At 38.2% G+C, this 11,785-nt stretch overlaps 1 protein-coding gene across 1 annotated transcript in view; it reads left to right on the forward strand.

The window, feature by feature from the left end:
• Positions 1 to 10,860, forward strand: part of LOC125961829 (AT-rich interactive domain-containing protein 1A-like) — a 124,950-nt gene extending 114,090 nt beyond the window's left edge. The window contains exon 5 of the mRNA XM_049700861.1: positions 10,612 to 10,860. The gene's annotated coding sequence lies outside the window, so the exon portion shown is untranslated. The remainder of the gene's footprint in view (positions 1 to 10,611) is intronic.
• The last annotated feature ends 925 nt before the right edge of the window (positions 10,861 to 11,785 follow it).

Genomic DNA, 11,785 nt, shown 5'->3' on the forward strand with positions numbered 1-11,785 from the left:
TGTCTTTTAGAGTGGCTGGGGTTTTAATTCTCTACTAAATTAAAACCAGCAAAGAGAAACATTTTCAAGGAGCAACCACATTGTAGCGCTTTAGAAAGAAGACTTTAGAATTAAGGGCAACTATATCATTTTATAGCTAAAGTACCTGAGGCCTAAAGTAGGAAGGTAACCATCAAGGTCAGGGAAGGGGTAGAAGATCAGGTTTCAAGCTGAGGAAGAGTCTACAGGGACTCAATCTGAGCAGGTCGGAAACTGAAAGAGACCACAAATGTTCTAGGAAGGCTGGCATCTGGCCTCAAGTGTGGCATTCAGACAGGGAGTGGGCCCGGGGGGAACTGCGCTTCTGCAGTAGGCAGAGAAGTCCACTTCCTCTCCGGAAAGTGCCACTGACATCAGGGAGTTGAGGGGAAAGAGCAATGAATTCCAGTCCACCTGAGAAAGAAGGCCAGTTTGATTAACTCTGAATTTAGGCTTATTTCAGATACTTCTTGAGAAAGAACTTGGACAAGAGCAAGTCCCATGCAGCCTCTTTTAAATCCATGCCCAGTATTTTCTGGTGGAGCTGCTTAAACGCTCCAAGTGACTCCAGTATTTTAATTTCACTCTGTATTTAATCCCGACAGTTCTATGATTGACTATTTAATGGTCAAATGAGTAGGGTCACAAAAGAGTGTGAATGTATTTTACAGGATGAGGATGGGTGGAGTAGAGCAGTCTGGAACAGGACACCAATAAAAAGGGATCTTGGTAAAGAACGTCTATTAGAAATGGAGAGGAATTCGCAAGGAAATTAGTGCCTGACACCACGCCCGTCTCTCTGCAGGTTTAGAAGCTAGTTTCTAATTTTATTTTCATAGGAGATGTGCCTGTGATGAATTGTCTTTTACCTCCACACTATTTATCACATGGACATATTGTGAAGTTTGTGTGAGAGAAAGCAAGTATTAGAATGTGTCTTGCAAGGAGCTATAAACACTTCCTGGAACAATCTAGGGTAGAAGGAAAAGGAAAGGAAGGTGGAAACAAAGGAGAAATACAGCTAATGATGCTGGAGTCTCTCGCTGGGATTTGTGGTATCTCTTTTTGAAACTAACTACAGAAAGTCAGACCTTGACTGATTGTTTCTTGATCACGGTTTGTTTTCATTTTTGTTTTTTTCTTGCTCTCTCATCAGTTACTCCAGCCAGTGCCATGTCATTTTCAGTTTCAGTAAGCATGCCTGTCTTGTTTCCATTTGCATTATTCATGCAAACGTTGATTGAACTGATGACCCCGAGTTATCACGGAAACATTAGATACACCAGTGGATACATTTCTTAATTTTAGAAAAAAATTACCGAGTGAAGGTTAAAATAACTCCTCTTAAATTTGTCATTTAAAAAAAAACTTTTCCTAACATACAATACTTCATTGCCTAATAATGCCAGATAAATGAAGAATTCCTATGAATTCATGAATGCAGGCTAGTCTGTATATTTTTTTGGCAGGTATGACCGTTACCGAGGGTAACGGCCTGGTTTGCCGGCCATGTCCTGTCTCCTAGAAAGTTGTACTTTCTGTTGTCTTTCACTTGGTTCATTGGATATCAGAGGTGAATTTATAAAACTATACTTCCCTTTACACTTTGTTTTGTTTTGTTTTACTTGAAGTATAGTTGATTGACAATGTTGTGTTTCAAGTGTACAGCCAAGTGATTCAGATATATATATTTATTTTTTCAGATCCTTTTCCTTTACAGGTTATTACAAGGTGTTGAATATAGTTGCCTGTGCTATACAGTAGGCCCTCGTAGTTTATCTACTTTATATATAGTATACACTTACTTTGTATGATCCATGCTGGTCAGACCACATGATTATTTTCACTTCTGATATAATATTTTCAGGTCCAACCTCAAATCTTTGATGAGAAGATATTTTAAAATAAGTTTAGCATGTGTGTGCTCTAAATCCAACAGTAGTTAGCAGAGATATGATTTTGCACTAGGTATTCCTCTCTTTTTTGTTCTTGGACAACCTATTGAAAATTAGTTTTTATTTTCTGGTTGGTTTGCTAGATGTTTATGACTATAATAAAAGTCTTAAATTTTGTCTCATATCTTAAAACACAATCTGAATTAGCAATGGATATTGTGCTATACATAGGGGCTGTGATATAAATATAGTTTCTAACTTCAAAAACATATAGCCTAGAAGGGAACACAGACACATATGCAGCAATTATGGCAACTGCATTTGTTTACTAAGTGAAATAGCACTGAGATGGATAAAGTGCTAACAAGGCTTGAACAGCCAAATCAGCTTCAAAAATAGATGCACAGTTCTTTAAAAATCTTTTTAACATTTTTCCAGCTACATGTAGAATATAACTTAGCATAAAAACGGTATGGGTTTTATTTTAAGTAATTTAGCATTTTGACATCCTCATAATGAAATTAAATCCAAAAGGAGATTTCTCTCCATGATCTCTTGAAATGGCCCTTGATCATCCACAATATTTCCCATCATCACAAAGGTGGTACCAAGGGCAGGGAACTCCAACATTATTAAAGTTTCATAAAGCAAAGTGAATTTTAAGAATATAATGTCCCCAAACTGATAAAGGGAAGCATAAATTATTTTCTGTTTGTCAGGGGGCAAAAATATTTAGGTTGAGTTAATGAATGGTAGAGTTTTTGAGTGGAGAGTGTCCTTAAAATATTATGTAGATTTGTACTGTCAACAGATGCTAGCCACGTGGCGTTATTTATATTTAAACAAATTTAAAAATAAGATTAAAAATTCAGTTCCTCAGTTGCATTTGCCATATTTCAAAGATGTTTATTAGCTCCATGTAGCTGTAGAATACTGCTTTACATAGTACAGATATAGAATATTTTCATTATCAACAAAAATTTTATTGAGCAATACTAAAATTATACCCAGATATGCACAGAGAAGGCAACCAAGTCTCAAGGAAATAATATAACTTCCCCAAGATCACACAGCTGTGTTTTTAAAGAAAAACAAAATGACACAAAGGAAATAGTAAAAGAGGCATTAAAGAAACCCAGTAAGTTTCTGGAGCAGTTAAAGTAGGGTTTAAAAGTGCATACTTAGCTGTTAGCAGGGTTGAAGCTCTTGACGGTTGGTAAGATGTACCTGCCTTAATTTGGACATTAGCATTTTATGCAATGAATTAAAAGCAAAAAATAATTTCAACGAATGGCTACCAGCTACATATTTTTAGCCACTGCCGTGCTTCCAGGTTATGTTTATCACTTTCATGTACAGGGCACCACTGTGAAATGTGACGGTTTATCTGACCCCAGAGAAATCAAGAAATCTTGTGGGGGTTATGGCTATATTTGAAAAGGTTGATTTTTAAAGGCATCATGCAGACTGGCCCTGTTTTAAAAGGGATTCCTGCCATCAAATAATCAAAATGTAAACTGTCTTCTCACCTTTCAAAAGTCAAAGATAGCCCCTGCATCTTTATTATTTCGTTGAAATCCAAATATTATTTTTCCATTCTCTAACTTGTTTTCCTCACAGTGTGATCAACTATTGCCAAGGAAGGAAAGGTTAGATTTATCAAAGTTTGCTAAAGGCCCCCTAGGTAACTGAACCCTCAGGAGAAACAATCGTCATGTATTCTTTTTCTGTTGTTTCAGTATCTTCGTAAAGAGTCATTTCAATATGTTTGGTTCTGTAGCAGAGGTTCTGTGAAGTACTTATCTTCATCAGAAGTGCAGAAAGCCTCGAGTCTATGGGTAAAGATGGGTAAGGAGAGAGAGGGAAGGAGGCTAGAGAGAGGCTCAGTGCTGAGATAAGGACAGTGTTCTAAAGCCTCCTGGGGGTGAGGCTGGGGTGCACAAACACCCACGACTAATCTAGACAGAAACTGAATCATCAAGGGGACGACCACTGTGAAGTCATGTGGTCACCTCTCCCTCTAGAAATAAACATTGCCCTCAGTAAGTCTCTTCCCGCCCCAGAAGAGCATTAGGAAGGTCTGGAGAGGGGGATTATTGGCAGAAATGGAAAAAGCAGGTTGAAGGGATTAGCCTGGAGCAGAGAGCCCAAGAAACCCAAGCCAGTAGATGGAAGGCAGACTTTTCATGGAAGTCTCCAAGCCCACATCAAGTTCTGGGACCACCAAGTACAAGTCAAAGAGTGCTCATTAAACCCCTTTGGGCCCCCACGGGAGTGGAGGAAGACTGGACAGAGAGGGAGAAGGGGCCATTGAAGGTACAGTATTTACTATGGGATTTAACTCCTCAAAGGCCTCCCAGTAGCTCCCAGAAGCTTCAGATCTGCTCAAGAATCCTTCATGTCCTGCTGGTTTGCAGTGAGTGGCTCACAGCTTCAAGGCCTCCTCTGCCAGATGGAGAACTATTTCAAACATCCTGCCTCTATTTTGTACTGTAGCAATGCAGACAGGAAACCTGACCCCATTTTCAGGTTCTAAAGAGAAATTCTAAGTACCTGAAAGACTGAGGAACATGGTGGCTTTTATTTAAGATGTGGAGATAGAGAGCACATACCTGGACTTGGGCCTGCAGCAGCACCGAATTGCACCAAGAGTTCCCTTTATTTTCTCTCGCATCTCTGTTCCTCCTTTTCTCTCTGCTGGATTAGCCATGGGGACTCCAAGTTCTTTCTTGTGTGGTCCTGGTACCAAGATTCTCCTGGGAATTATAAAGCTATTCACCTTCTACATCGAGCACTTCTTATTTTTTCCCCAGCAACACAAGTCATCCTTAAGAGGGGTCAGGGTGCTAGCTCTTAAATATATTTTAGGCATCCCTTTGTACATTAAATTCTCTTTCTTGGAGACTGCTCCTGACATGGTGTTCACCGTGCTCCCAGCTGGCCTCCTGAAGTTCTGCCCTGCCTTCCCCAACAGGTACAGTTCAGGAGCTGCCTACCTCAGGGTGATAGGTTATCTTCTAGTTGCTTTATTCCTTTCCCTTTTACATTTAGAGAGTATAACTGGAATACATAAACTTCTCTATGACCACAGCTTTATTTGCAACCCACAGGTTTTGTTATGGCGTATTTTCATTATCATTGAATTAATAAAATTCTAATTCCCATTGCGACTTTATCTTTGACCTACATAATGATCAGAAGTATGTTTTTAATATCCAACTATTTGGTAAAATATTGGTTATATAGGTTTAAATTTCTTGCTTATTCAGAGTCTTGTGTTATAACCAGAATATAGTCAATTTTATAAATGTGCCATGTGCACCTAAAAATTTCTGCGTAATATATATATTCCATCATTGTTGGTGCGGTGTTTTATGTAAATTTAGGCCAAAGTTTTTCATGATGGTATTCAGATCTCCTATAATCTGCTGATTTGTTGTTGTGGTTCTATGTTTCTGATCTAGGTAATTTAGATTTTTCTATTTCTACTTAGATTTTTGGAATTTCCCTTCATATGTTGCATTGAAGTTTAGATTTATAATATATTCCTTGTAAAGTAACAGTGGGTTTTATTATCCTGCCTTATCGCCAGTGATACTTTTTGCTTTGAAATCTATGTTAACATTAAAAAATCTTCTTCAATTTTACTTATTGTTGTTATGACATAACTTTTGAATCCTTTCATTTTCAATCTGACTCTTGTCTTTTGTAGGTGGCATAGAATTATGTTTTTTGTTTGTTTCAATAATACTTGTCCTTTAATTTGAGTATTTACAGTTAATGTATTTTCTTACAGACCGTTTACTCCTTGTTTACTGTTTGTCCCACCTTGTTATGTTCCTTTGGCTCTTATTTCTTCCTTTGAGATTTGTTCAAATTCCATTTTCCCTTACATTAGCTTGTTAATTTTACACAAGTAGCAGTTACACATGTACCATGACTTATTAGCTCTTTTACTGCTTCTCAAGCAATGCTGAGATCTTAAATTTCTTTTACTACTTTTTCTTCTTCCATTTGTTTTAATGCATTCTAATTTTTGATATATTTTATTATTACTCTTTTGTGCTGTTAGATTTTATTTAGGTTTATCCACTTATTTCCGTGATAACTCGGGGTCATCAGTTCAATCAACGTTTGCATGAATAATGCAAATGGAAACAAGACAGGCATGCTTACTGAAACTGAAAATGACTTGGCACTGGCTGGAATAACTGATGAGAGAGCAAGAAAAAAACAAAACTGAAAACAAACCGTGATCAAGAAACAATCAGTCAAGTTCTGACTTTCTGTAGTTAGTTTCAAAACGAGATACCACAAATCCCAGCGAGAGACTCCAGCATCACTAGCTGTCTTTCTCCTTTGTTTCCACCTTCCTTTCCTTTTCCTTCTATCCTAGATTGTTCCAGGAAGTGTTTATAGCTCCTTGCAAGACACATTCTAATACTTGCTTTCTCTCACACAAACTTCACAATATGTCCATGTGATAAATAGTGTGGAGGTAAAAGACAGTTCATCACAGGCACATCTCCTATGAAAATAAAATTAGAAACTAGCTTCTAAACCTGCAGAGAGACGGGCGTGGTGTCAGGCACTAATTTCCTTGCGAATTCCTCTCCATTTCTAATAGACGTTCTTCTTTACCAAGATCCGTTTTTATTGGTATCCTATTCCAGACTGCTCCACTCCGCCCATCCTCATCCTGTAAAATACATTCACACTCTTTTGTGACCCTACTCATTTGACCATTAAATAGTCAATCATAGAACTGTCGGGATTAAATACAGAGTGAAATTAAAATACTGGAGTCACTTGGAGGGTTTAAGCAGCTCCACCAGAAAATACTGGGCATGGATTTAAAAGAGGCTGCATGGGACTTGCTCTTGTCCAAGTTCTTTCTCAAGAAGTATCTGAAATAAGCCTAAATTCAGAGTTAATCAGACTGGCCTGCTTTCTCAGGTGGACTGGAATTCATTGCTCTTTCCCCTCAACTCCCTGATGTCAGTGGCACTTTCCGGAGAGGAAGTGGACTTCTCTGCCTACTGCAGAAGCGCAGTTCCCCCCGGGCCCACTCCCTGTCTGAATCCCACACATGAGGCAGATGCCAGCATTCCCAGAACATTCGTGGTCTCCTTTCAGTTTCCGACCTGCTCAGATTGAGTCCCTGTAGACTCTTCCTCAGCTTGAAACCTGATCTTCTACCCCTTCCCTGACCTTGATGGTTACCTTCCTACTTTAGGCCTCAGGTGCTTTAGCTATAAAATGATATAGTTGCCCTTAATTCTAAAGTTTTCTTTCTAAAGCGCTACAATGTGGTGACTCCTTGAAAATGTTTCTCTTTGCTGGTTTTAATTTAGTAGAGAATTAAAACCCCAGCCACTCTAAAAGACAGTAAGTTACATTGGATAAGGAAAGTGTGCGTTTGTAGTTAGATTAACAGGGATGGAAGATGACGTAATATGTTTTAAGATATTCATGATCCATTCTCGTGAGAGTCGGGGGAAGAAGGGGAAGAGAGTTAATAAAATACCAAACGACTGTGACAAATTAAGTTCACCAAGATGTAGCTGATTAGTTACTACTTGAATAAGCCACACAAATCCAATTCAAGTTGTCCTTTATTTTTCTAAGAAGGATCCCAGTGAACTGAGTCCCATGTTCAGTGACTCCATGTTCAATGGCTTAGTCTTTAAAAACTGTTATGTTGCTGGAAGAAGAAATATTGCCCATCAGTCCTAATTGATGTTTAGCTATCACGCACATTTGAAATAAATTTATTACTTTGCCTGATCTGTGTAATACATTCCAAAGGGGCAAAGAGCACACGAAAAGCTATGGAGTGTCCATCTTCTACACTGAATTGTGCAATAAATTACATATTATTTGGCCGTGAAATTCACAAGCCATAGAAACCACGCCATTAGCAATGTATACAGTGGTAAACAGCAGGTAATGAGAATGATATAAAACAAAACAGACTGTGTATGTTGGCACTGCTGCCAATAAAACAATCATTAAATGCATTCATATGCATCTACGCTAGGTAAGCTCTTTAGGGCAATTGCTATGAGTTCTACATACCTGTCAGGATATTATATATAGCCCACTTTCTATGGCGTTTATTCAAAGACTCTGAGAAAGGGTTACTCTGGGTAAATTCAGACCTTTTCTCAATATAGAATTCGGTCAACATGCATTCTGAACAGCAAAATTTCACAGTATTTTCCTACACTAATTGCCACCTCAGCAAATGCAGGATTAAGTATAATGGATTATAAGAAGTTAGAAAGGAAAGATGGAAGAAAAGAAGGAAGGTAGAAAAAAGGTGGGTATGGAGTACTTCAACATTTATGTAAAGAGTGGACCTAAAACTAACCTGAGGTTTCCCTGAACTATTAGCATACGCTATAGAAACTTAAATGACAAAATAAAAAAAAACAGCAAGGGAAACTCAAAGATTCTTTGTTTTTTCACTTTACTGCATACACACCTACACCTTAAACAATCTATATGCTTATATCCAATAAGAGAGCATTGTTTTGCAAGGCTATTTGGGTTCTATCAGCATGTAACGGTCGGACAACTCAACTTTAGCAGAGTTAGGCTTCAGGTGAATAATTGCTTCTTTCAGGTTGCGAGCATTTGAATTTTCCAGAAATGTTTCCCAAAATATGAAAACTAAAAGAAGGGTCCTAGGACAGCGTCCTTTAGAAGTTTTATATAGTATCAAGGCTTTTGGAGGAAGAGAATCCTTGTCGATTATCAACACAATGATTCCAAGCAGGTCAATTTTTGCTGAGAATATTATATAACAGAACCCACTTCACCTCCATTATACTGACAATGATCTTCCTTACTTCAACCTTGTGCTTCTTAGTAAAGTTGAAAATACTGAGCCAAGAACAGACAGTGACAATGCCAGAACAGACAGTGACAATGCCAGAGACTCAGCTGTACCTATAGGTGCCTTCAGACACCCAGGCTAAAGTCCTGGTTTAAAACATCCCAACATGAATGCATCTCAAAAACCATATGCTGAGCAAGTAACGCCAGATCAAAAGGGCACCCACTGTATTATTCAACTTACATGAGATTCTAAACTGGGCAAAAGTCATCTCTAAAGATAAAAAACAGATCCGTGGTTGCCTTGGGGTGGGAGATGGGGATACTTTTGCAAAAGCCTAGGAGGAAACTTTCTAGGGTTTTAGAATTGTTATCTATCTTTATGGGGGTGGTAGTTAAACAAATGTATACATTAATTAAAAGTCACTGAACCGTTGACTAAAAATGTCTGCATTTTATTGTATGTAAATGATACCTTAATAAGGTTGATTACAAAATGAACCAAAACCAAAACAAAGCAGAAGAAAAACCTCTCAAGACCTCAAAGGAAATACACTGTTTTCTTCCAGGGTACCAGATTGGAAATGAGGCATTGGTCTGTTCTACCCTCAGATTATCCCTAGGATTATCTAGTCTATTTTAAAGCACTAGAGTCCCCTATCGGGAAAACTCACCCCATGTTTAATTACTTTGATTTCTTCTCTGCCTCTTCTCCCAACACAGTGAAGCCATTCACGGAAGGAAAACCAGCTTTTTCCAACTTTGCATCACCACATATTCTTTCCAAAGCTATTATTTATGGAACGGAATTTGTCTACACTTTGTAAAAATCTAGCTTTTTGAGGCTTACAAATCTTAACAGTTAACCTATTGCCTCCACTGGAATTTGGAAAAAAATTATTTTGAAAAGGAATAGCTGAGACTCGACATTTTTTTTTGTGATTTTCTCTTCCCCTAAGAGAGAAGTGAGTAGGAATGAGAAACACATACATAAAGAAAAATAAATTATCTTGCTGCCTTTGCATGGTTATAATTTATAGGAGGCCCTTTTCAACAATAATCTATTATCAGAATCAATAAAATATAATCTCCATGAAGACTAGGCCAGGATATTTGTCTCTTTTTCAGCAGATTGCAATACAAACCACATTCATGGATATGCTTCTTGATGATCTTTGTAATACTGGAACAGTTGCCCATTTCCTCATGCCTCTTCACCTTAACTTCAACCTGGTTTTTCACCAATGACCTCACATTTCCTTCTCTATCACTTGGTTGTGGGCCTCTTTTCCAACTCCAACTCCAACTCGCATTTCACTCTGGCACGAAAGGAAGACTCACACCTTCCTGCTTTTTAGTGATACCTCAAGGTCATTTCCATATTGTGATCACCCTGAAGAATAACCAGACAATTGTTATTTCAGAGCCATCTGACAGTTTGTAGCTCTAAAAATTAACTAAGAACCGCATTTGACAAAAATATCCTAGTTTAAGATTTTGGTAATACAGCAACAGTAATTCCGAAGTCATTTATGACAATCAGTGTGGGAAGCACCCTCCTTCAGGAAGATCCTTTGCCATACAATACTCTTTCCCTGTCTGGTAATAAGGAAGAATGGCCGTGGAAAGTAACCTTTTGTGGAAAGAAATACTTGGCTTTGAGAAGGCTTGAAGTTCATACAATTTTCTTGAATTAGATTCCCCATTAATTACTTTATCCACAAAGAGGTAATTATCAGAGTTATGTAAGCAATTAAGGAGATGCTACTCCACATTCTTTCAGCTTGTTGACCTTTCTCACTTTATTTCATGTGGCTATCTGAAACATCAGTGATTTACATGCCTTTTTTTTTGACAGATTTCTGTGTGTGTGTGTCCCCATGATGAAAACATCATTAAAGTAAAATATCATGAATAGACTCTTAAGAAGCAGAGTCTACTTAAAGTCCTGGAAAATATGAAAGCACTAATATTCATGGACAACTCTACACTCTGAAAGTTACTCCAAATTTTGTTGATGTCTCTTTTGTCTAGGAGTTTTTCAAATTTTCTACCATGATCATTTGTTAGTTTTATAATTGCATAATAAAGGCATTACATCATACAATCTTTTGTTATCCATTGCAGTTTTAAAACTATTCCTTTCCTTGTCCTCAGCAGATATGTCATAGATTTTTAGTACACAAGCAAAGACTTTCAACGTAACAGTACTTTATAGTGAGAAGAACTATACTGAGCTATCTGTATCCTAAGACAATACACTAGGAAAGCACTAGGAATTCTTAAGCACTAGGAATACAGAGACGATCAAGGGGCAAGTTCCTTGCCTTCGAGTATACATGATCATTATAGCAAATGCTTAAATAGCACTTAGTATATAACTCACCACAGCAGTCTTATTATCCTCCTTTTTAATAGGTGAGCAGAGGAAGCCACAGGGAAGTCATAGGGTAAAGCCAGAATTTGAACCTAGGTAGACTAGTACACTCTCCACGGCTTTACTACATTAAAAAATATATATATATATATAAGTTATATATATATATGTATATAACTCCAAGTATTCCAAAGTTACAAAACACTTATCTACCAAAACTCAAAAAGGAGCACACAAACTTGCATAGAAAATAAACATGTGGGCTTCCCTTGTGGCACAGTGGTTGAGAGTCTGCCTGCCTATGCAGGGGACACGGGTTCGTGCCCCAGTCCGGGAAGATCCCACATGCCGCGGAGTGGCTAGGCCCGTGAGCCATGGCCGCTGAGCCTGCGCGTCCGGAGCCTGTGCTCCTCAACGGGAGAGGCCGCAACAGTGAGAGGCCCGCATACCGCAAAGAAGAAAATAAACATGTAAAAGTTCATAAATAAACCACAATATAACCTGCTCCACATAATATACTGACTGCAGTGTCCTGGGCCTCTCCCATCCTTAGGTAGCCAGAAAGTACAACAAAATAATACTTTTCACCTTTGGAAGCCACACCATCTCTCATACCAACCAACCAGTTACTTCCTTAGAATTGGAAATTAACCTG

This window comes from Orcinus orca, chromosome 17 (genome assembly GCF_937001465.1).
Source record: "Orcinus orca chromosome 17, mOrcOrc1.1, whole genome shotgun sequence".
NCBI lineage: Eukaryota > Metazoa > Chordata > Mammalia > Artiodactyla > Delphinidae > Orcinus > Orcinus orca.